The sequence below is a fragment of the Pezoporus flaviventris genome, unplaced genomic scaffold (genome assembly GCF_033815535.1).
Source record: "Pezoporus flaviventris isolate CSIRO_AGI_PZ_B2104156 unplaced genomic scaffold, CSIRO_AGI_Pfla_v1 ptg000013l, whole genome shotgun sequence".
Classification (NCBI taxonomy): Eukaryota; Metazoa; Chordata; class Aves; order Psittaciformes; family Psittacidae; genus Pezoporus; species Pezoporus flaviventris.
Window position 1 is genome coordinate 42,420,757 of NW_026892561.1, and position 23,233 is coordinate 42,443,989.

The 23,233-nt window shown below is 39.5% G+C and overlaps 2 protein-coding genes across 8 annotated transcripts in view; both read left to right on the forward strand.

Annotated features, from left to right (window-relative positions):
* PAX3 (paired box 3) overlaps nucleotides 1-23,233 on the forward strand; it is an 80,176-nt gene that overhangs the window by 10,632 nt on the left and 46,311 nt on the right. The window contains exon 1 of one of the 5 annotated variants that reach the window (XM_061453053.1): nucleotides 5,072-5,164. The exons of the other annotated variants lie outside the window; for them this stretch is intronic. The gene's annotated coding sequence lies outside the window, so the exon portion shown is untranslated. Of the gene's footprint in view, nucleotides 1-5,071; nucleotides 5,165-23,233 lie in introns of those variants that run through there. 5 annotated transcript variants of the gene reach the window in all.
* Nucleotides 1-23,233, forward strand: part of EPHA4 (EPH receptor A4) — a 360,887-nt gene that overhangs the window by 7,030 nt on the left and 330,624 nt on the right. The gene's annotated exons all lie outside the window — the stretch shown is intronic.

A 23,233-nucleotide genomic window follows, 5' to 3' on the forward strand; every position in this document is an offset into this window, starting at 1 on the left:
ATGTGCCGAGATTATTTAGTTAGTGGAGTTTGATGTAATTGTTGACAGGTCATTTATTCATCCCAGTAAATAAAGATTCACGAACTATTACAAATGTGCATATATAACTACTAGGACAGTAAAAGGCAATTAAGCAGTCAGTTTAATGTCTTATCTCGTTGGTTGCCCTACAGTTGTTTTACAACTACGAATTAAAATTTGAAAAGAAAGTTTTCAGTGTCCCTGGCCAAATATTGATTAAGTAGTTGTTTGCTGATGCCATTGTGGCACATAAAAAGGCCAGTAGTTCTGCCCCTTGTTGTTCATCTTCCATTGTCTCTGATTCTTAACCTCGAAGATCAAAGGAGGATCATTTCAGTTTATCTGTCTTGGAAAATCCTTCTTTGCTCCTAAACCCATATGGATTAATGGCCAAATTGTCTTTAATGAGATGTGAAATTTGAATGGAATCCTTATTTTTCATGGTTTGTTCGATGTATGCACTGTACATTCTTCCAGTTTTGTGGAGGATTTTTCTTTATCATTATTGGATTTGGTTTTGTTTGATTCACTTTATTTTCAGTATACAGTGCACAGAAATTTTACTGTTACCCCAGGTAAAATACATGATATTTAAGTGAATTTTAGTAAAAGTAATTTTGTTGCATGTAATTTTTTGATGAGTGCAGCCTAAAGTGGAAAAAGAAAAGTTGTCTTTGCATACCAAATCACATAGATAAAGAGTCCAGGGCTGCCAATAAAAGAAAGGGAGTTTGAGGGGTGAGCTAGTCCTCCAGATTTGGCTCTCAGTATAGAGGGAGGACAAACGAGCTTCCAGTATTTCTGTGTGTATTTTCTTCAGTTTTGATTTTATGGACTTTGCTTGCATCAGCAAGGGCAGTTGTACTGCTCTTCCTCTAAAATAGAAGGAGGAAAATCAGGTCAGCCAGGCTGTACAGAAAAGTGAGCAAGAGTCCTTGAGAATAATCAGTTCCTTGTTGCATTACAGAAAGCTATACTTATTTCAGAGATAGTAAAATATATTCCACCACATCCTCAGTAGAAAAGGCTGTTTAATCTGGATGTGCTATGTTGGCTTGTAATTATGATATGAAGTTTCATCTGAATTGTAGGGTATGTGAGCGTTAGATCCAGATCACTGGCATATCTGGACACAGAAATCAGCTTCACAAACAGTAGTAGAAGCCTGCTAAAGCCGGAGAGCCTCCTCTGGTGTCACATTGATTTTTATGTGGGTGAGCCTCTTCTGCTGTAGTGCAAACAGCAGAGTAAAGGGATAAACCAGAACTTTTAAAATCAGCATTTTCTGATTCCCTTTCCTTCCATCCCATTCTGTTTTCATTTTGTCTGGTTATCTCTGAATAAAATATCAGTCTGTGCATGCTTTACAAGTACGGAGCTACTCCAGGAGACATTTTGCCCCAGAGTAATAGCTAGAATTCTTTGAAAGCATTTTAGGGACGAATTTCCTAAAGACCATGAACTCAACTTGTTCATTTGCTGGAGAGCTGCACTGGGAACAGTGACACACATTCTACCTTGTTTTCTTTTTCTTTTCTTTTTCCTTTCCTAATGGATATTTGCCTGGATGTAGACTTTCTGCCAGACAGGAACAGTATTTATATCATGCACATGCCTATAAAAGGACCTGTCTTAAGGATTTTTGCATTTATGCAATGCCTCATGTTGGATGTCTGATCCAAAATTGACTAGGTAGTAATTTCTTTATCAGATATACTGTCACGTAGATCACAGTGGTTTGGATAGTATGAGGTATAAACTGCAGCTGACGTTTCCGCAAGCAGACAGCTTATTCAGCCCCCGTCAAATCTTATTCACCTTATTTAAATGAGTAGGACTGTTTATGCTGATATAATTGGGATCTGTTCCATATACCAGCCCAGAAGAGCAACAACTACGGCTCTTCTGGCAAAACTACTCTCTTCTTTGTTAGAATATAACCAATGTATAATTCACATACACCCCCCCCCCCCCCCCCCCCCCTTGAGGCAGTAGCACCACTCAGTGTAAGCAAATTGGACTTAAAACTACTTTCCTTCTCTATATCTTTAACTGGCTCAGAGAAAGGTGGAGATGAATAGAGACAGGTTTTATAAAAAACAAGCTAACAGAATAGCGAGGATTGCTTCCACAGAAAATTCTTTTTTTGCTGAAGGTGATGTGGAAGGGCAGGACTTCCTTTTAGTTTTGACTCAAGGACTGGTTGTTTGATCTGGTGTGAGGTGTTGAGGGGTTGGAGTGTGAGCTGGGGGAATCATTTTCCAAACGAACACTCGGACGCCTACCCAGCCCCTGCTGTTGGGCTGAGTGGCTAAAAGAAACCTGCACAGAAGTAGCTGGAAGTCAGGTTTCTACTGGTTTCACTAGCAGCCAATGAAGTTGTTTTCAGGAAGGAGGCATTTTGACAGGAGAAAGGGAAGTGGCAAATGTTTAGCTAAATAAATGTGAGAATGGAAAGTGAAAAGCACTGTTTTCCCATTTTCACAATGAAATCCTGCAAAGTATAGTTTTTTGTGAAAAAAAAACACCGAAAAAATCTCCCCCCCCAAAAAAAAAACAAACCCCACAAAAAAATCCCACAAACCTCAGGAACTCCATTTACCAAGTTATGAATCAAGATTAACTCCACTGCAGCTGGGGGACTGACACTGGTGTGTGAGAAATTATGAATTAGATCATCAGTATTTCCACATAATCAGGGGTAGTTTCACATAACTGCCATGCTGCAAATTTATCTGCCCACTTCTAATAGTCCAAAGCCAGAAAATTTATCTGGGTAAGGACTGCTTACAGAAGGAGCGATGTTTTAAATGAGTAGTCATCAAACTTTTATGGTGCAGTATTCTGGGCAGAGGGAGATTGACACTTTTTTCTGTACCTCTTTTAATACATGTAGTGCAGAGAGAGACATTGTATGCTCTAACCTCTCTTGCTGCCCATGGTAGCTGTCCATGTATGGCATATAGCTTAATTGTGTTCTTTGCTACCATCTGTGGAACTGGAAAATAATAGAAAAAAAAAACATTTTGGAATCTATTTAGAAGACTGTACAATAGACGTTGCAGTTAGGAAAAAGCCCTGTGGGTTCATCCCTGGCTTTGCACAATTGATTGGACCTGCTCCCTTTTAAATCAACAGGATCAAGCAAAAATGCTCAAATATTTGGCAGCTAGAGAGAAAACCACACAAACGCCTGTTGCTTGAGCACCCACAGTTTGTTTTCTAACAAATGCAGTACTACCTTTGAAAAGCCCTTAAAACTAACTGCTCATCCACCTCTTCCGAACTACCTTGAGACTGGCATGAACTGCATGCTCTGCGTGCTGGGGCAGGTGAATGGGTCCAGCCTGCACTGAGCTAGTGCCCACTGGGGAATCAAGCAATGAAAGGTATTGCAGGCTCTCGGGACGCTCAGTTCCTCTGGTAAAAATGCAAAATGGCTGCATGCAGCAGACATTTTGTTTATTTCTGTATTATTTCCTTCTCCGTCTATATTTAAAATAGTCTTGAGACAAACTGTACGGTCATTTGAATCTGAACAATTCCCTGCTCTCAGCAGGGCTGTGTGGGTTCCTTTGGGTTGAATTTGGCCCCAATATGAAAGTTTAATTATGTTTCAGTTTTGTGTGAACTCATTCACTGTCTCAGACTCAGCAAGACTTTATAGTGCTAAACATCGATTTTTGTTGGTAAATAAGAGATCTGACATGGCAAGTAAGGATGGTTAAAGTAAAATGTTACAAGCAAAGTAAATTAAAAAGAGCTGTTTTAGAGAACTGCACTTAAAATCTTTCTAATACATAGTTCAGCAAAAAAAGGGAAAGTCATTGGCGCTCTGCTGCAAGAAGCTCTGTAACCGATCTGCTCCATCAGTCCCGGCAGGGTGGGAGGCAGAGCTCTGTTTGCTCCGTATGATTTCTGGCTCCTCCCTGGCTGAAGGGTACCACAAGGGGAGGCGTGCTCTGTCCTCCTCAACGGCATTCCGCCCCTTGGCTTTTGATCCTAATCAACGCAGCAAATGAAATTTTGGGAAAGAAATCGGGAGCTCTAATTCAAATGGCTGTCAAACCCTATGCTATGACAGGCATAAAGAGGAGTTTTCTCCAAGCTCTTAGAGGTCACTTGGCCATGGAAGAACTTAAGCTAGGATTCGAAGAAAGTTACTATACTTCTTGGCCATTGAAAAGATGGATGATTGATGACAAATATTTCTCTTAATCTGAGTATTAAAGTGAGCATTAAAGGAATCCTAAATACATCTAGTATGTGAACCCTGATAATGGAAGTTATAAATGAAAATTAATGGGGGGGGAGAGGAGATCCTCCAGGTGATCAAAGAGTGGAACAGGGACTCATCTGTTTTCAATCTTGGGTGTTATCATGCAGAAAAGTCATTAAAGAAATAGGCCACGTTGTGCCTATTTTTTGGCCACTGGCCAGTGTGGGGAGAGCATATAGAGCAGCAGGTTTCCTGGGATGGCAGAGGGAAGTCTTTTGGATGCCCTTTGTCTTACTGCTGTGTTGCTGTTCACATTTTAGCCTCCGGGCTTTTGAGGGGTGGCATGAGCTTGGGGTACCTTGAACCAGTTTTGCAGGGCAGGATGCTTTGGTTAAAAGACTCATTGTGCTTCATTGAGTTCCACACACTGAGGAGTGTCCTCAATATTCAGGGCTGGGTGCAGAACCTTTAAGTTAAGGGTTGGTTTCCAGTCCAGCTAGGAGTTGATGTGAGCTCTTTGCTCTGCCTTTCTCTTCTGGGAGGCTTGTAAGTACTCTCTATTAATTTTATTTAATGTGACATTTAAAGCTTCCACAGGACTATTGTGTTCTCTAGGTGTAGATGTGGTAGTTGCAGTTGTGCTTTGTAGGCGGTTTTTGCACTTGGTGATGTTCAGCTCTGAGTAGATGCCGCAAGCCCCAGTGATCTGGGGTAAATGGCTCCCCCCAGCTTGAACAGCTGGTGCTGGTTTGCTGCTGAAGTTCCCACAGCTGTGAGAAATGGGCCACTGAAGGTATCTTTCCATAGGCTTTAATAATCTTTTGACGGGTGTGTGACGAGCGTAGTTCTGCATCTTTAGAGTGTGATAACATTTTTAATGCCCTTTTTGAGCAGCGAAGAGTGATCTTGGTGACCAATGTGTTTGTAAGTAAATGATACCCCTAAATACAAACAAGAAAAAAAAAGTAGTCATAGCAGAATTAATGTTAGAAGAGTTTGGTTTGTTTTGGAAAAGGACTGGTTTGAATTGGTATAATCTGTTCTGTGCTTCCCAGTGCCTGTTTCTCAGTGTTTCTGAGTTGCCTGTGCCTCGAGCCAGCTCAGATGGTACTGCTCACTCCCCCTCCCCAGTTACTGGTGTCTGCCTTTGGGCCATGATCCTCCAGAGCCAAAAGAAGCTGTTGTATTTTGCTTTCTGTACTCTTCTCTTATTGTCTCCTGTTGGTGTGCATCCTGGCAGTGTGTGCAGTGAAGAAGGGGCTGGTGTATAGGAGATTTGCCTGCATTGGCTGCTCCTGTTGGGCTAATTCTTCTCTTTGTTTTTATGTGGGCTTTTTATTTTTTTTAATTTTTTTTTTTTTTTTTTTTTTTTAGAAATCAGTTGGAAATTGTATTTTCCTCCCTCAAGGGTATTTCCCAGTGTCTGGGATCCAGAAACCAAAAGTGCTATATAGGTTCAGCTCATTGATTGAAACCTGAAATCCAGATGAACTGATGTTTCAGAAGGAGCATTTTGTGGCTAGAAAGGATTGCAGCCTGCCCTTGACGGAGCAGTTGGACTTCCAGCCTTTGGGGTTGCAGAGCTGGGGAACACTAGGCTCTTTGTAGAGGGGCCAGTGAGGGCCCTTTGGTCCAGTGGCCAGTGGTGCAGAGCACTTCTTAACTGAATATATTAATGCCGTAACTCCTGGCACAGAGCTGCAGGTGAGTGCATTTATGAAGTAGATCAAGGTTCAGCATATTTATTTCTAATGCTTCTATTGCTGTTATTTACAGTAAAAGTAAATGAACAATAATTAGCATGATCTGGGATTAAGCTCATGAATTCAGAAGTGTTGCTTGAATATACACTAAGGCTCTGAGCCACAATGTGTTTTATGGAGTACAACAACTAACGATACATACTTCATGCTGGTTTAGCTGGGTTTCCCATGAATAGCCTGCAATTTTCTTAAATATGTGGTGTGGAAAATCTATTCAATAATATATGCAAATAATATTTGGTTCTAAGCAAATACTTGATGCTTGAAATTTATGTGGTTGTGACTGGGCACGCAGGTCTTGCACTGTTCTCTAGAACTGGGTGTTGTTGTTGCAGTCTCTAAGAATGTATCGTAACTTCTGGATAGCTGCTTAAAACATTTTATTCCTTTTAAATTGGATTTTTTCTCTTTACTATTGTACTTTTCAATAGAATTACAAACAGAGCAGAAAAAAAGAGGATACAAACCCCATGCTTTAAACATTCTTTTGGTGTATATTGTTAGTATTTATAGTTCAAAACTGCAGCTTTCAAAATTTTTATGAAACAGGAAGTGTTTCAGTGGTAGGATTTTGTGTTACACAGACTGATTAGAGATGAACTGTTTGGCTTTGGTTTTAAACGTTCTTTTTTTTTTTTAATCTGTATTTATTTTAAAAAAAAAAAAACAAACATGCATTTTTCCTGACAGAGAGAAGTAGTGTAGTGACTTGGACATAGAACTATGAGCCAAAAAACTGAGGAGCCAGGTCCAGTTGGATAAACTGGCTTGAACTTGTCAACAGGTCTTAAAAAAAAGTTTTTGGATGTGCAAGTGCAGTACAATTTGCAGTAAGGCAAGATTTGATTTTTAGAGTTGCTGATACAAAGAGCTTTTTACTGATCTCCAGGGATTTGAGGCATTGTCACAGGCAGGTTTTTAAACCACGAAGTTGTGGGGTTTCATTTGTGGTTTTAATTTGTTTTTTAACACCATTAATTCCTCTAATAGCATCAAGCATGTGAGATTTTCCATAAACCTCAAAAAAGCCTGCTGAATTTAATGACAAGACTTGCATTGTCTTTAACAAAATTTGGTCAGACCCTAAACTAAGAGGGTCCCCCTCCATCCTTTCCTTGAGGGAGAAAAAGTTTTTTGTTTCTTTTTCATTTAGGAAACTGGGAATTCTAGCATTCCTGGGCATGAGAGGAGAATACTGATTAGAATCAGGCAGAGAGCAAGCAGGTGCTGAGCATGTTCATTGCTTAACCCCCTGCCCTGCTCCTGCATCCTTGCCCTGACCCAGCACACAGACCCTGCAAATAGCATCAAGTTGCCAGATGCTGGAGGTGTTTTCAGGGAGCGTGATTATTCACCAGGTCTCATCTAAAACCAGGGAATTCCTACAGTGGTTGTATTTCATGTTTAAAGCTATGCAGGATAAGCCACTGGGGACTGTGTTGTGGAAAAATACTGTATTTCTAAGGATGCTAACTGCCTGTTCTGTTGCTAACTGCCATGCATCTGTGGTATCCGTTTGCAAAATGTAATAAAAAAACCTACCGAGAAGAGTAGATTGCCTGCGGGGGAAAAGCTGCCTGTTTTTTTTTTTTCCTTTTTTTTTTAATGAACAAAAAAAGATTTTATGGCTTAGAAACAGTACACCCTAAAGAGAGGTGTGTTTAAAAGTTAGACTCGAAGCTTTTGTCTGGAGAATAATATGCTTGGTGTGAAGAGCAGCACAATGGAAGTTTTTTCTTCTAGTTATGTATGGGCGAGCATCAGTCAGCCAAGGAAGAACCTCAAAGGCCAAAGTACAAACTTGCTAGGCTCTTTCTTTCCTGACAGGTTTTCCTTGAGGTAAGATGGGGAGAGCTGTTTATGCTGGGAATTGTCTCTCTCCTCCTGTAGCAGAAGAAGCAATAGATCACGTGCAAACTGAGGTGCCTAGCCTGAACTATCTCTTGTCTCCAGCTGATATGCCTTTTTGGAAGGTACTAACTCATCCCATGAGTCATTTATTGCTTATGCATAAATAGGTCTCAGAAATTCCACTTCTGCCTTGCTGGGAAGGTACCAAATGAAAGGGGAAGCTGTTTTCTAATTGTGTTCCTGGGGAAGATCTATTTCTCTGCCTCCAAAAAATACTCATTATTCATATACTATAAATTGCCTTTTAGATGAGAGAATAGCCCTGATACGTTAATATAAAGTAGTCCAAGGATATAACTCCTATGCATTAAAGCAGCCACTGAACGTCATGTTTGTTAGTACGTAACACGCAGTGCCAGGTTTTGTAAAGGAGATGCTTATGTGGTAGGAAATAGAAACTCCAAATAGCATCTAGACAAAGCTCTTCAATGTGACCTTACATCTTCATTTCTTTTTGTGAATTCTAAAAGCTTTATTTTTTTTTACTTAGGAATTTCTTTACAGTATATTAAATACAGCAGTCTGGAGTCATTTATCTAGGTCAAATTGGGATTTAAGCACCAGTTTTGGTGTTGCATGCTATGGAGGCATGCAAAAAGAAAGTACTGCTACTTTATCAGACTGTGTCACATCATCCTTTGTTAAAGGCAGGGGCACAACACAGAAACCAGAGGATGTCTAGTGGAGAAAGCAGCTCTTATTTTTCAATACCACAAACCAGAGTTGTCCATGCCACAAGCCTAAACTATGCCGACCCTCCTGCTGATGCACAAAAGGCTATTTGCTTTCTGGGAAGTGGGATAGCAAAAGACAGTCACCTTTTGGAACAAAAGGAATATTACAGCATTTTTGCTCTAATACTCAAGAAATGCTTGTACAGGCAAGAGAGCAAGCCCTCTGCCAGCCCATATCCAGGGGTGGTATGTCAGCATCAGCATATGCCATCCCACAGCTTGTGCCATCATGAGGCCAGTCATCAAGCAAAGCTGTGGGAGAGGAGTGCTGGGTCACCTTTCCCATGAAGTATCTGAGCATCAGAGAAGGCTTGGGTGGGCTGTTCTCAAAGCATGTTTGGGGCTAGCCTGTATTTGGGCTTCAGTCCTGCAAAAGGAGATCAGTGGTGGTTGTTTGTGTGCTTGCTCTGTGTTCTTACCCTGATTGTCTAGCTGTGCCAGACTTGCAATTTGAGTCCTTCTTCATGACAACCCTCATTCAGCTAGCTATGCGTTCAGCAGGGAAGAAGAACCAGCAATTATGAACAAGCTGGCAATAACATGTTTCAGGAACTCTGTTTCATATTGTGTTTGGGTTGATGGCTTTGAGAGTGGAAAGCAGGACTTTGGGATGATGTGGAAGATTTTGCATGCTCTGTCCTTTGGCTCGAGCCTGTCATACATACTCAGGCATCCCTGGCTTCAGTCAGGGTGTCTGAGGGAAATGGGGTTTCTGTGAGTGTTAGGTTGAAAACGAATGATTTGCCCACAACAGCAGCAGTTGCAGTTATATCTGCTAGGGGTGAATTACAGGGTTTATATAGACAGAGGTTACGGACTGCTTTGAAGCCATCAGTGGAAAAGTAACTAAGAAAAGCTGCCTTAGTATTGATTGGCTTAAATTTGCTATGTGACTGCACATCTATTGAAGAACACTTCCCTACATGGAAAAAAAGATGGTGACCACTGCACTGGGGATCTCAGATGAGTTCAGCTTTGCTGCTGAGAGAGTTGCATTTAGCGAAGCAAAGGGGATCATCAGAGAGCACAGAACAAAGATACATGCAGCTGTGGAAAATGGTCATCTGAACAGCTGCTGTTTTATAATAGTTTTCAAACACACAAAACCACAACTTATTCATGTTTTGCCTTTTGGCATGACGCGATGCCATCCAACTCTCTGAAAATCGAGTCTGTGAACAGACAGTTACAATTATTTGTATCTTCCATTTTGGGGAAAATGGTGAAAGAATAAATAGGATTTAGAGCTGAAAATGAGACAGCAGGCTTGAATTCGGTAGACTGTTGTCAGTGGGGATTTAGTTTTTCAAAAGTAGAGAGGAGCATTTTGGATCCCGGTTCTGTTGTGGTCTTAGACCGTTAATGGGATTGGGTAATCGTCCTTGTTTTGCTTCAGTTTTACAGAGTTTGAAACATATTTGGGAAATGAGAGAATTTGGTTCCCACTTGCCTGGAGTGTTTACAGACTCTTGCAGTTTGAATATAACTTTTTTGACCATGATCATGTCTCTGCTTTCTCATCTTCAAAGTACTTATTTTTATAGAAATAAGTAAATGTCTTTTGATGTCCTTGGTGGAAAGTACTAGATAAATTCGGGGTATTATTTTTACCCTATTCCTTCTTGTAATTTAAACCACTGTCAATTTGTCAGAGACTGAGATAGGGGAAAGCTGAGGACCAGGAGGGATTCTTATTTTGCTACCACTTTTCATCAGGTGTTCATCACTCATGGAATATGCGCCACAGGCAAGTTTCTGTTACACGAATATCCAGGATATATTTGGGCATTTATCTGTTTCTGCCGTTGATTGCATGGAGAAGAAAGTGCCGTAAGGAGTTCAGCATCAGATTCAGTGCACTTAAATTCAGTCACCATAATCTCCTTTTTCCTGTATATTTCTGATTCAAATATTAGTAAGAGAACAATTTCTAATCTTGTTTTGTATGTTTTGATAGGTTACAAAGGGGAAACCAGCATAATTTGAGATTCTGACTTGATCTAATTACTCTTGTGAAACATGAAATAATGGACTGAGGCATTACAAATTTGTACTTCCATATAGATGTTCCAATAAGCTGGCAGGAATTAATGCCCTAATACAGTATGTTTTAAGACCAGATTCTGGTCTGACATCAATTTTGATGCCTGCTGGCATCAGATCAGAGTTGTGCCACTGTTGAAGTCCTTTGATTTCCAGCAGTGTAACAGAGATCTAACTCTGGCTTCATGGATAATTGTACAGTTTGAACAACTGAGGACTTTTTCCTGAGCAGGGGCTTGTAGGATGTACTGCCAGGCATAGGACTATTTGTGTTGTAAGGTGTAATTATTTTTCTAATTTTCCTTTGGGGATATAATTGATGTTTATAGAGATCTTTAATTAATTATATAAAACAAGTTATGGAATGAATAAGGCCATGTATTTGAGATAAATCTGAAAGATTTGTGTTCACTTCTAATACATCTTGTGTAATATGGTGGCAAAGCACACTATAGTCTGATGTATGTATTTATCTGGTATTAGTGCCCTAAATGTATTCTTAGGAAGCCTTACAGATCTTAAGGATGGTGCTCTGTAACTTCTGCTTGTTGGGTGTGTGTCATGTTCCACACAAGCAAGAATTACAGATAAACACAGCAGATACATGCAAACTGTGGAGTTGCTGAGGCAGTACTGGGGCAGAGTTGAGTTTGACCAGACACATTGCTTGTGCAGCCAGAAGTAAATCATTGTTACAATACTTGTTACAATAGATGTGTATTAAACAATTTAAACAAAGCTGTACCTGCTTTTGTTTGTAAGCGGATGCCAACAGAGGGGTCTTATGTGTATTATGTTTCTTTTGCTGCTCAGAGGGCTCACTGTCAACACCCATTAAAGTCTCCAATTTAAAAAAACAAAACCAGAACCAAACACCCCAGCCCCAAAACCCCCAAACAAAATGCAATAAAAAAAAAAATGAACCCCAAACCCCAACAAACTCAAAACAAGAACCCACCCCAGACCCCAAGTTTCAAACAGAACCCAAACATATGTATATGTTCCATGCAACTGAGAATATAGTAAATGAGGCTATATCCAAGACACTTTGGGCATCACTCCATTGGACCACTGTTGATGTCCTTTGAAATACTTCGTGCTGTTGTCTTTCTAAATACTATTTAGAGGTTACGTTGATCAGGAGATATCTGAACCGTTTTCTGCTGGGAGGATACAAGTACATTGAGCATGAAACTTCCATCAGATCATGGCAATTACAGCAACATTTTGTTCTGAAGTAAATGAAGGAAGAATTTGGGCTGCATAAAATCACTCATTTCAGCATTTTACAAACCTAAATATTTATATTTGATATTTTAAAAATTGTGTCTAATTTTTAAGCTCTTACCGTTAGAGTATGAAGGTTAAAGGCCTATTAATTTTTTTTAGTTGCTTTTGAGACAAAGCAAATGTTTTTGAAAAGATTTTTCCTCTGCAGTTTTCTGCTATTGAGGCATGTTCAGATTTCTGTTCTTAACCAGAAGGAAAACAAATTCTGAGATACCGAACTTCTCTGGGGACCAGAATTTCTCACTCCAAAAAGTGTCCTTCAGAGGTCTGAGTGTGAATAAATGTCAGAAACAATATTTTCACATTTTTCCTTTTTCCCTAGACTCTGGTTTACACAGACTGGTTAGTCTGTGGGATGTGGGGAAGCTGGCAGTCTGTTGTTGAAGTAAGGAAGCAATTTTTGTGGTGGTTGTTTCCTGCAGTGTTTCTGTGCAGAGCATCGTACAGTGATAGCAGGCACCAGAGCTGGTGGGAAAGACTTAGCTCTGACTCTGCTGGCTGGGGCAGTCCTGAAAAGTAAAAGTGGAGGCAACATACAGCAAACAGTAGAAGTACTCATTTTTAACAGGGCAAAATATCTTTCCTCACCTGTGAAGTGTCAGTAATGAGTAAATCTGATCTGTCACTTAGCTTAAAAAGAGGTGATCCATGCAATATCTTTAAAGCTTATTTTCTTTTTCCAATTTGTTTTGACGACTTTCTGTTAATCTAAAATTGCAGGAGCTGCTCAGGGAAATAGCAGACAATGTAGCAGCAAACCAGTTAATTATAACTGAGCAGTGTTTCGAAATACAGAAATGAATATTAATTCTTTGGGAGCCATTTGACGTTTAAGCTGAGTTTGATCATGGCTGCTTTTTTCTCTCTCTCCATTTAGCATTCCTTCATTTTTTTATTCTTTTGTCCACTTGACACATAGCTCCTCTGAAGTGGCCTTGCAGAAACTATTGGCATGGTTCCTGAATGGTTTTTCCATGGAATAAACTGCTCCCTTAACACATAGTCTGACTTGTAATTAAAAATCTAGTCTACGCTGCTTCAAATAGATATAGAAATAGCTATTGACGTGCAAAGATGGGTGGAAAGATGGTCTTTGGTTCTTGCAGCACTGTGCACCACAGCTGCTGTTGGATGTTGAGGATAAAGAGGCTTGTGGGAAGGAGGATGCTGTAATTTTTGCTTCAGGAAGATTTCTGTGGCTGTCAAAAGTTTTCAGTGAGGTTCTATTCGGTGTCATTGAAATTTAAATGCAGATTGAGAAAACTCGTTTGTTTATTAACTCAAGTTATGGGTGCTGTCAGTCTTCCACAGAGGGAGGGGAGGGAAGGAAGGAAAGAAAGGTGTAACTTTAAGCACACACTGATTTGTTCTTATTACATAACAAAAGTCTATTTCTTTATCATGTTATTATTCAGTTAATAAAAATTAGCTACAATAACAGCATCAACTTAGAAACCCCTCAAAGTCCAGGGGATTTTCTTTCACAATGAACATGAATACTGTTCAGAAATACAAACAGTCAAAGGATAACTTTAGGTCTGAAAGAGAAACCTGGCAAGGGTAATTGAATAAGCCTGGATCTCCTGAATATGTCATGGTGAGTGCAGTCAACATGTCATAATTAGGTTTATTGAGGGCCATTCCAACAATCTGCTTCTATTCTTCCTGCCTTATTGTCCACAGCTAGGCAAATAGCCAGGGGACAAAAGGAATCAAGTGCTGACAAAACATGAAAGAGGAAAAAGATTTAGCTGCTTTTATCAAAGAAACTGAGAAGGACTTTGTGTAAATAAAGTAAGTAACTGGCCATCCTGCATTTAGGCAATGCCGTTTTCATTAGAATTAATTCTTGACATATTGGAAGGGTTCCAAGGGAAGGATTTCTACTTCTGACAAGTTTAATTTGTAAATTAAAAACAGTTGGTTAAACATGAGCCGCCATCAACAAAACTTAACTAAAGCCATACATGGTCAAGTCCTAAGCAGGTGAAAAAGAGAATTACTTTGAAAAAAGCTATTCCCCAAAATTATGAAAATTCTTATTACTTCATGACAAATGTTTTCTATTGAGGCCTTCAGCAGGATATCTGTTTGGAAATTTTCTTTGGATCCTATTTATTTTCCTCTTTAAATCCTATAACCTTGCACAGGAGTCACTGCTTGCTCTTTATGGTGGAGCAGAAAAGTGGCCTCAAGGTTTTGAGATCTACTGGGGACTAAGGGGGAAATAAAAAAAGTAAGGTTCATCTAAAATGAGTGTGCTTTGGGGGTCTCTGTGATATTAAGTGCAGACCAGTGTTTCAGGAGAGTCCCTCCTATCTCCCCACTAACTCTTGAAGTTATGGTGATGTTTTGTTTGATCACAAAATATTTTCTGTGGTTCAGAATTGGTGGTTTGATTGAGACCAACTAAATGCTGCCATCCTCGGCTGGGAGCTGCTTGTGGAGCAGCCTGCTTCTATTGGAGTCAGTAAGCTTCTCACTGCCTTAATGGGAGTAGAATTGGGCCCTCTGGGCTGAGCGTGTAGGGTAGATTACATCATAGCATGTGCTTTGGGGTCACAGCAATGGTCTTTTAAGATTAAAGAATTAACGTATGGTCACATTTTCATTCTCTTATATGGCTTCTAATTTTTCTTAAAAATGGTTGTATTGTATACGTGAAAAATTGAAGCCCCTATTCTGTAACTGTCTGAAGTGTTTGTTTTTTGATAAGTTTGTCACGGAACATTTCCAGACTAAAACCCCTCAAACCCTTTTGTTAATTTGCATTTAAGGTTAAGCAGAAGTACCATGAAACTTGTAGGGAAAAAAAAAGGATTTTTTAATTTATTTATTTTTTTTCAACACACATAAATCCTCAACAACTTTGGAGTGGCTGGAAATTAAATATGAAGGCTGAACTTCATAAAATAAAAGTTCAATACAGAAAATTTTGGAAAATATGTCTAAAGCCTTTGGCATTTTCCAGGACTCTGTTGTGTTAGAACTGGAGGCCTTGGGAGAGTGGCTGTCCTGCTGCAGAGGAGCTTGAGAGCTAATGGCACAGTAAAAGTGTATCTAGATGCTTTCCCATAGATTTTGGTTTTGTTAGGCATTTTGGTAGAAATTCAGTCTTGAACTCTGAGGATTTTATGTTTTGTAACATCTGATTTGTGTTTTTGGCGTCAGTGTTCTTTTAAGATTCTTTTTCTAAAGTCAGATGCCAATTCATCTGTTCAACTTAGCTTAAAACTTCCTAGGCTCTTAAGGAAGACCATAAGATTTTGATGAGATACCCCAGCAGCAGGTAGGGCTTGGGCAGGAGATCAATGAGGACATTCCCACCTGAATTTGGCTCTGCATAAACCACACGAAGGGTGCTCTTGTGGATGTGCTGTGCTGGCAAACTTAAAGTAGGCTGAACAACAGTATGATTTGTATTGGGAACTCTGCATTAAGTCAAATATGGTATTAGGAGTGTGTTGATACAGGTTTAACATCTGGGTTTCAATTACTTATTGAAATAGCCATGAGATCGCTCTTGGTTGCAAATAGCAGGTTGTATCAGGTTTGGGACTTTCTGTTTCTGAACATAGTACCTAGATGGTAAAGGAGTGCTGTTTTTCCAAGTTGTAGTTGAGTACTTTGAATCTCCTGAAGATTATATGATTGTTAAGCACTAAAGTATTCTGATTCATTTTTTCATTATATGCATTTTATTTATCTTTGTTTTGTTTAGTAACAATAATAATTACAGAAACCCACTGTCAGTACTGTATTATTTTGTATAGCATTTACTACTGAAGCTGCAGATAATAGAAAAAGCTGAATAATCAGAGTTTGAAGCCTGATGGTTATCCTATTTAGGACCACAAATAATATTGAAAAGATGGCAGAAAGTAGAGAATAGTTAAATCCAGTTATCACAATATGGTCCTGTATTATTTGTCACAAAACTTCCAGGAAAATACTGTCCAGGAGCACATATGCCCTCAACAGTACTGTATGGACAGCTAACTATTTAAGGGGCAGTAGTGATGGTTATGTTCATGCCCCCATTATGTAGAAAGTGGTTTGTATCTATGAATGGTGCTTTATATCGGTAAAGAACTTACGTAATACAAACCACTAAGAAATCCGTTTGGTTACATTTTGAATTTTATGGTGGTTCTTGATAATTCAATAATGATAATCACAATAATAAAGAGTTCCTCTGGTTCAGAAAATAAAGTGATTTAACTGTCTTTATGGTAATGAGTAAGTCAGGTGGCTTGACTAATGTTTTTTCCGATTTGCCCCTTAAGTAGGCTATTTTAGAACAGTTATTATTGTAACTCTAAATATGTTTTCTGTATTTAGAGTATTTATGTATGCTAGAAGCTGGAATGACACCAGACAAAATAAGGAATTAATAGGGAAATCCATTTTTTTTTCTATTTTAATGTTTTATGGTTTGGTTGTTTTTTCTTTTAAATATATAAGGGTAAAGCAGTGTTACTTAAATTTGAAAGACGGAAAACATCTAAGTTGTTTGTTTTATTTTATTAGCTTCATACTTAGTGTGCTCCCAATAGGAAGTCTAGTTATCCTTATTGAAAACCTGTAACTCCAGATCTAGCTTTGTATATGCAATTTATATAATATAGTTAGGAATTATAGCTGTGACATTTTTCTATATTTCTAGACCGCGTGCTAACGAGTAAGAGCAATTTGTATCAAAGAACATCTATACAAGCTGTGAATACCATTGTAGTCCTAGTCATGAGAGGATATGTTTGGTGATTATTTCAACAATATAGTAATTGTGGCAATTAGTGTGCGGGTAGATGTGTTTGACTTGAACTAGTTTTGACCTGGTGTTGCTCAAAATGTAGGGTCTTAGCTCCTGTAATGGAACTGTAGCATCTATCATGACTGCGGATAGCAGTGAGATCCTGCACAGTGGTGAAGCTAAGGCTGTGCCAGCTTCGCGGCCCTGATGTCTCTGTCTGAGCCTCTACTTCTGCTTGTGAAGCTAACAAACCTGATGGCACCCAGGTTGACCTGCCGCCTGTTTTTCTGTGAGGCTGCGGCATAGAGGAGGCTGTTTTAGTGCATGGTTCAGTGCTGTGAGCCAGCCAAGCATCAGTCCCTTGCCTTGGAGCAAGCCCTCAGGAATGGCTTTGCCATCTCAAGCCCTGAGCTTGTGTTGTGTGTCAATCTGCTGCTTGGCTCTCTGTCCCCGCAGCCTTCCCCTTAAAGCATACTTCATGTACAAACATGAAAAACATTCGCATTACACGAGTGGAGGTGGTGTACAAGGAACTATTTCTAAATGTATTGTGATGCAGTTTCACTTCTGATGCTGTACTGAGGCTGGTGCTGCTGAGAAGTCAGATGTGCTGTGGTTTCTAGAAGAGGAATTCAAAACGGACAGTGTGTCTTTCATTAGCGGCTAACAGTGTAATCTAGCGTAAAGTACAGAACAGTCTGTGAATGTTTGAGGAAGAATGAAATTAATAATCTGAAATATGGAAAATGTAGGGAACAATAAATTAACTTGTATTTTTTTTTTTTTTAAATGTGCTGGAAAATGTAGCGCTTCAGAAACAGAGGAGCATCAGGCCTTAGAAGAACGGCGCAACCTAGGTGGTGTTGGACATTTACTGAAATAAATCCCAGAGATAATTCAGAGTTTCTAGCATCTGGGCAAGTATTAAAATGGGATTGCAAATTAGGCTAGCTCAAAGAAACACCCAAGTTAAAAGTTTCAGCAGTACGATTAATTTAAGGCAGTACAGTTGAGCTGTTTCTCATCAGTCTGCTCAGTATACGGTGATCAGATAATAACCTGAAAAAAGGTGCTAATGCTGGCACCAAAACTTCCAAGCTGCTTCTGTCCCTCTTCTGCAGCTTACGCCTTTCTGCTCTTCTTTTGCGTGGTTTTCGTTGCTACGCTGCTTCTCTCCACAAATGCAAGATGCTTTTCCAGCGTTTGTCAGTACTGAGTTTCCAGCTGGATGTTTAAAGTCAAAGTTCTTCACGTTCTGATGAGTAATAAAGATTCAGAGCTGGGATCAGGGTGATGAGCTCTCTTGCTGAGCAAGGTAGGAGTAGGGGTAGCAGCGGAGGGGTAAAGAAAATAAACCACCGGAAGTGTCAGTAAGGGAAAGTCTTGTCAGATGTTACACACAGGGTTAGGCTTCAATGTATGCGGTATTAAGGAGAAGTCCTTCTTGAAGAAGTAGGGCTATAAACATGTTCTGTATTTCTCTGGGCTGTTTGTACCCCTACAACCTTGTTAGTTATGGGGGAAACCAGCACAATTCCTGATGTGAATGCCCTCGTAAGGCACCTTTACACTGTTATGAGTATAGCTAATCCTCTTTCATGGAGGGATAACTTTAATGCAATAAAACAACCTTTTATTTGTTAAGTAAGTTATTATTTCTGTGCAAAGAGAAACCTGAGTCCATAAATAATAAGTCAGAATTTATAAAGCAGACACCTGTGAACTTCTTGTTTCTATATACTTGCATTGTGGTTGTAATTGTAATACAATGCACGTTAAAGCTTTTCATTTTAATTTTATATTCTTGGTATTTTAAAGAGAAAATGGAAGATTCCATAGGTAGGATTAAGAAGCTGAGTAAGTTTTCTTAGTGCAGCTTCATAGGTTTCAAATAAGCAAAACCAGCCAGTCAACCAAAAAAAATCCCCAAGTACTGAAATTGAAAACAAAATATGGGAGACCTTTAAACAATTAAGATGGACACTCACACAGTTTAGCACAGTACTGAATGCATTAGCAAAATGTAAATCAAGAAATAATTCAAGTATGGAGTTTGTTATTCCACAGGCATTAAAATGCAAACAACCGAACATGCCCCATCGCAGGGAAAATTAGGCAAAGTTAACTTGCCGATTCTTTTGCTTTATTATTGCAAAGTCGGAGATTTTTATTTTTTGAATACCTCTGGAAACAACTGTATTAAAACAATTTGAGTCTTTGTTCTGAGACTAAGGTGGAAGTTTAACCCTCAAAATGGTTTTTTTGAGGAAGGGAAGGGGAAATGAGGAGATTGGAGCAGAGCTGAGCTGGAACTCTGCAGAGCTGAACCCCAGCCTTTTGCAAAGTGTTAGTGGCCTTATTAGCACAATAGGATGTTGATTGTTTTTTTAACACATTCAGCCATATGAACTTATTTTCTGTTGTTGGGATGTTTGTGTTGTTTTTTATTTGTTTACTCTTGTTTGTTTGAACTAATCACCACTTAAGTAAAAGTCTCTTTGCCTTGCCCTGCTTCCATGAAGCATTTAGCCATGGTGACCAGTCAGGCATAAAAACGTGCTTATCTGCAAATGAATGGCAGCTCTTTGCTTCATTAAAGCCTCTTTCTCTTTTGGCACTCGCATTGTGACCCTTTGATATTAATTCAAAGGGCAATTAAAGAATGCGGCCCATCTTTGAAGTAAAGCATTCAGGGCAAGGAATGGGATGAACCTGGGACTCTGATGGACTGTGCGTATTCAACAGGCCTTTTCAAGGCAGTTTGAAGTGACTCAAAGAAAATGGGCAGGAGAAGGTCAAAGAGAAAAAAGGGGCTAAAGAAACAGTCTGTATTTGTTCGAAGTATTAGCCAAGCAAACTGCAAATAGCAACAAAATGAAACAGTTAATAGAGCAGCCAGACAGAGGCATGTCAATCACTTAACTTGAACAGCATTGGACTAACCAAGGCTTCAGTCCACTGTGTTATCTAATTATCTTGGGAAAGCCAGTAGCTGGAAGTAATAGTATTGTATTTCTTTCTGCTTACTGCTCAGAAAAGGTGATAAATACTTACTGCTTCATAATTATTCAACATATATACATAAAGAGTGGTGGGTTGGTGGATTGTAGGCAAGCTGCTAGTAGAAAACCAACAAAAACCCTTCGTGATTAACCTGAGATGCAGAATGTGAGCATTAGCATGTTTAAAAATCTTGTAAGGGTTTGCATATGGAGCAAGCTAGGGCACACATGGTTTCCTCTGGAACAAACCTTAAAGACAAACACATTTATGAACCTAGGAGGGTAATTTTCACTCTCTTTTGTCCAAATACAGTTTTAAACCACATATAATGTTAAGGGTCAGACTCTAAACCACAATAAACAACAAGATTAAGAGCTGAGGCTTCAACTTTCCTTACTTAACATACGCTGTTGTACCTAAGAGCTGTAGCACACATGGTATGAGATTCCTGCCTTATTTTGCTCTAACAGGGTAAGTTAGGGACAAAGTTTCAGATTTGCCTCACAATTTTCTTTGTATTGTTAGTTAAATTATCCCCATGGGGCTTAATTTTCCACTGGCTTGAATTTACACATGAAAAACAAATACACAATTTTATTTGCATAAATGGATGTGCCCATAAACAGGCATATTTCAAGGTCCTGGCGTAAGACAAGATTCCTGAGTTTATCTTCATAGTCGCACTGAATTGTCACCATTATTGAAACGAGGAGATAATAATGAATTTGCACCGTGCAAGAACTGCTCTAATCTTGACCCAGCTGATGCAGAGAATTGTGTAATAACAGGCACATGAACACAAGTGCGTAGCGAGAACCATCTTGAAACATGAAGTTTTACAACATTACTACCTGTATCTAAAATGCGTAGTAGAGTTTAGCTGGAAAGAGTGGCTCTTGCTTTGTATGGGCAAAATATGCCAAAAAGGCTTTGCATTAGTTTGAGCGTGATGCTGCAGTCACATTTGTGCAAAGGTAACTTGAATCTCCAGCACAATCCTGTCTGGTGGAACCCCATTTGCGTTAATAAACCCTAAGCCATATAACAAAATTGGGTGATAATCTTGGATTTATTGGTATAAGGTGGTCAAGGATTTGTAGCAAAAAAGTGCTTTTTATATGCAAACTGGACAATATATGACAATGCATGTTAAAAAGATACTCCATCAACAGCTGGTAATGGTTTTCTTTGGGGGGGGGGTGGGGAAGAAAGAAATCATTTTTTGTTGCTGTTAAGAAAACAAAAGCATTGGCACAGTCAAAAATCACTTTTGTTGAGATCTTGCATGCTAATTTTTAACCAGAGGGATTTTTTTTTCTTTTTTCTTTTTTTTTTTTTTTCCTATTTTTCTTTTCCTGGCTATGTTGCACCCTCCTTTGAGCTTCAGGCTAACAAATAATCTAAAAGACTATTCAGTGTGGTTGTGCTTGTATGAAGGGTTCTGCCATCATACAAGAAGAAATACCAACTTTTCCTTTATAGTGGCCACTATATTTATTTTTCTTTTTAGAGGAGAAGAAGAGGAATTCCTGTGTATGTCAGACATAGCATAGTTTCAAAGCTACATATTAATAGAAAAATTGGCATTATGTGAACACTTCACTGTCCAAGAATTCCAGCTGGAATAACTATACTGAACCAATGACTTCTTTCTTTTGTGTAGTTCCCTCCTGGTGTCCGTAGGGTTTTATCTGTAGTCTCTTGGAGTTAAATTCATAAATTTGTTTTGTTTAATTTTAAAAGGTTTTCCCCTTACAGGAGAACTTTACTAATATTAGAGCCTGGTGAGGATAAGGCTTTATAAGGATCCCTCTGAATATATCAAGTCTGATAAAGTACCTTCAAGTTCAGAGGAGGCCACAAAGATGATCAGATGCTGGAGCATCTCTCCTATGAAGACAAGCTGAGAGAGCTGGGGTTGTTCAGCCTTGGCAAGAGAAAACTATGAAAAGACCTTAAGGTACCAAAAGGTACCTACAAGAAAGCTGGAGAATAACTTTTCACAAGGGCATGTAATGACAAGACAGCTGGAAATGGCTTTAAACTGGAAGAGGGTAGATTTAGATTAGACACTAGGAAGAAGTGTTCTTTACTGTGAGGCTGGTGAGGCCCTGCCACAGGTTGCTCAGAGAAGTTGTGGCTGCCCCACCCCTGGAAGTGTTCAAGGCCAGGCTGGATGGGGCTTGGAGCAACCTGGTCTAGTGGAAGGTGTTCCTGCCTGTGACAGGCGGGTTGGAACTGGATGAGCTTTAAGGTCCCTTCCAACCCGAACTGTTCTATGGTACTATGATCAATAAACAACTTTGAGTTTGAATACCCTGTTCTGGGGAAACATGGAGAGTCAGGATAGTCTCAGTCCCACGAGCTTCAGGGAGCTTTGCTTCCTCCTTAACTTTAGGTTTTGAACCAAGCAAGCCCTGGCTGTAGAGTGTGTCAGTGGAAGAGATGCTGCCTGCCAGGGCCTGGAGCAGGTCTCTTTTCTTTGCTGCAGTAGTCTCTACTCATGGTTTAGTCCTACAGAAATCTATCCAATTGCCTGATCCAGGGGAGCCATCTAGCCCAAAGTCCTGAAAAGGGTAGTTCAAAACCTGCATTATTTGGGGTATGTTCTGTTCCAGAAGCAAAAAAAAGCATTTTAGTTTTTTTCAGACGTGCATAGGAATTTAAAACCAACCTCTTCCAAAAAAAAGAAGAAACCCAAAACCCAACAACAAAACACAATCCCAAGCAAACCTTGATTGTTGCTGTTTGCTTGCTACATTTTGTAGATACTGTGTGTGTGACAAAGTTCTCCATATCTGTGGGGGGAGTGTGCCTTGAGGCTGGAGGCTGCTCCCTCAGAGTTAGCAAAGGAGCCTGAGACATGGGGTTAGTGCTTGGGATGCACCCCTCAGGCAGCAGTGGGATGCTTAGAAATGCAACATTTCTTACCTGACTATTCCACCACCTCAAACTGGAGTCTTGTTCACTTTGCAACAGCAAGAAGTGGAACCTGAGCATGTCCCCTACTGAATGGGCTCCTGTCTATCCTTGTCGATGCAATTGCCTGGTATGTCCCTTCCCCTTAATTCCTTCAGTGAATGTTGGGTGGTGGTGTGAGGATTTGTATGGTTTTTTCTGTGTTTTTGTTTTTTTTTTTTAATGTAAAACTTTATTTTTAACTGCGTTTTCTTGGAGCTTTCGGGAAATATTTTTGTAAGAAAATAGAACATTTCTAAGACTATAACATCATAATTGCTGAGGCTGTAGTGCATTTCACGAACAAAAATAAAGGTTAGTTTCTTCGTTTTGTTCAAACCCCTCATTTGCCATGTTCCAGTGCTCCTTCTTGAGACTGGAGGCCTTTTATTTGATGGTATGCCTTACCAGACGCTGATTGCTATAATGCTATGTGTGCGACGTACACTTGATACATCATCTAAGCACTGGAAAGTGTTCATTCTCTTTGTGCGATCTTTCAGTCCTGATGTAAAACAGGCAGAAGTGCAGCAATTCC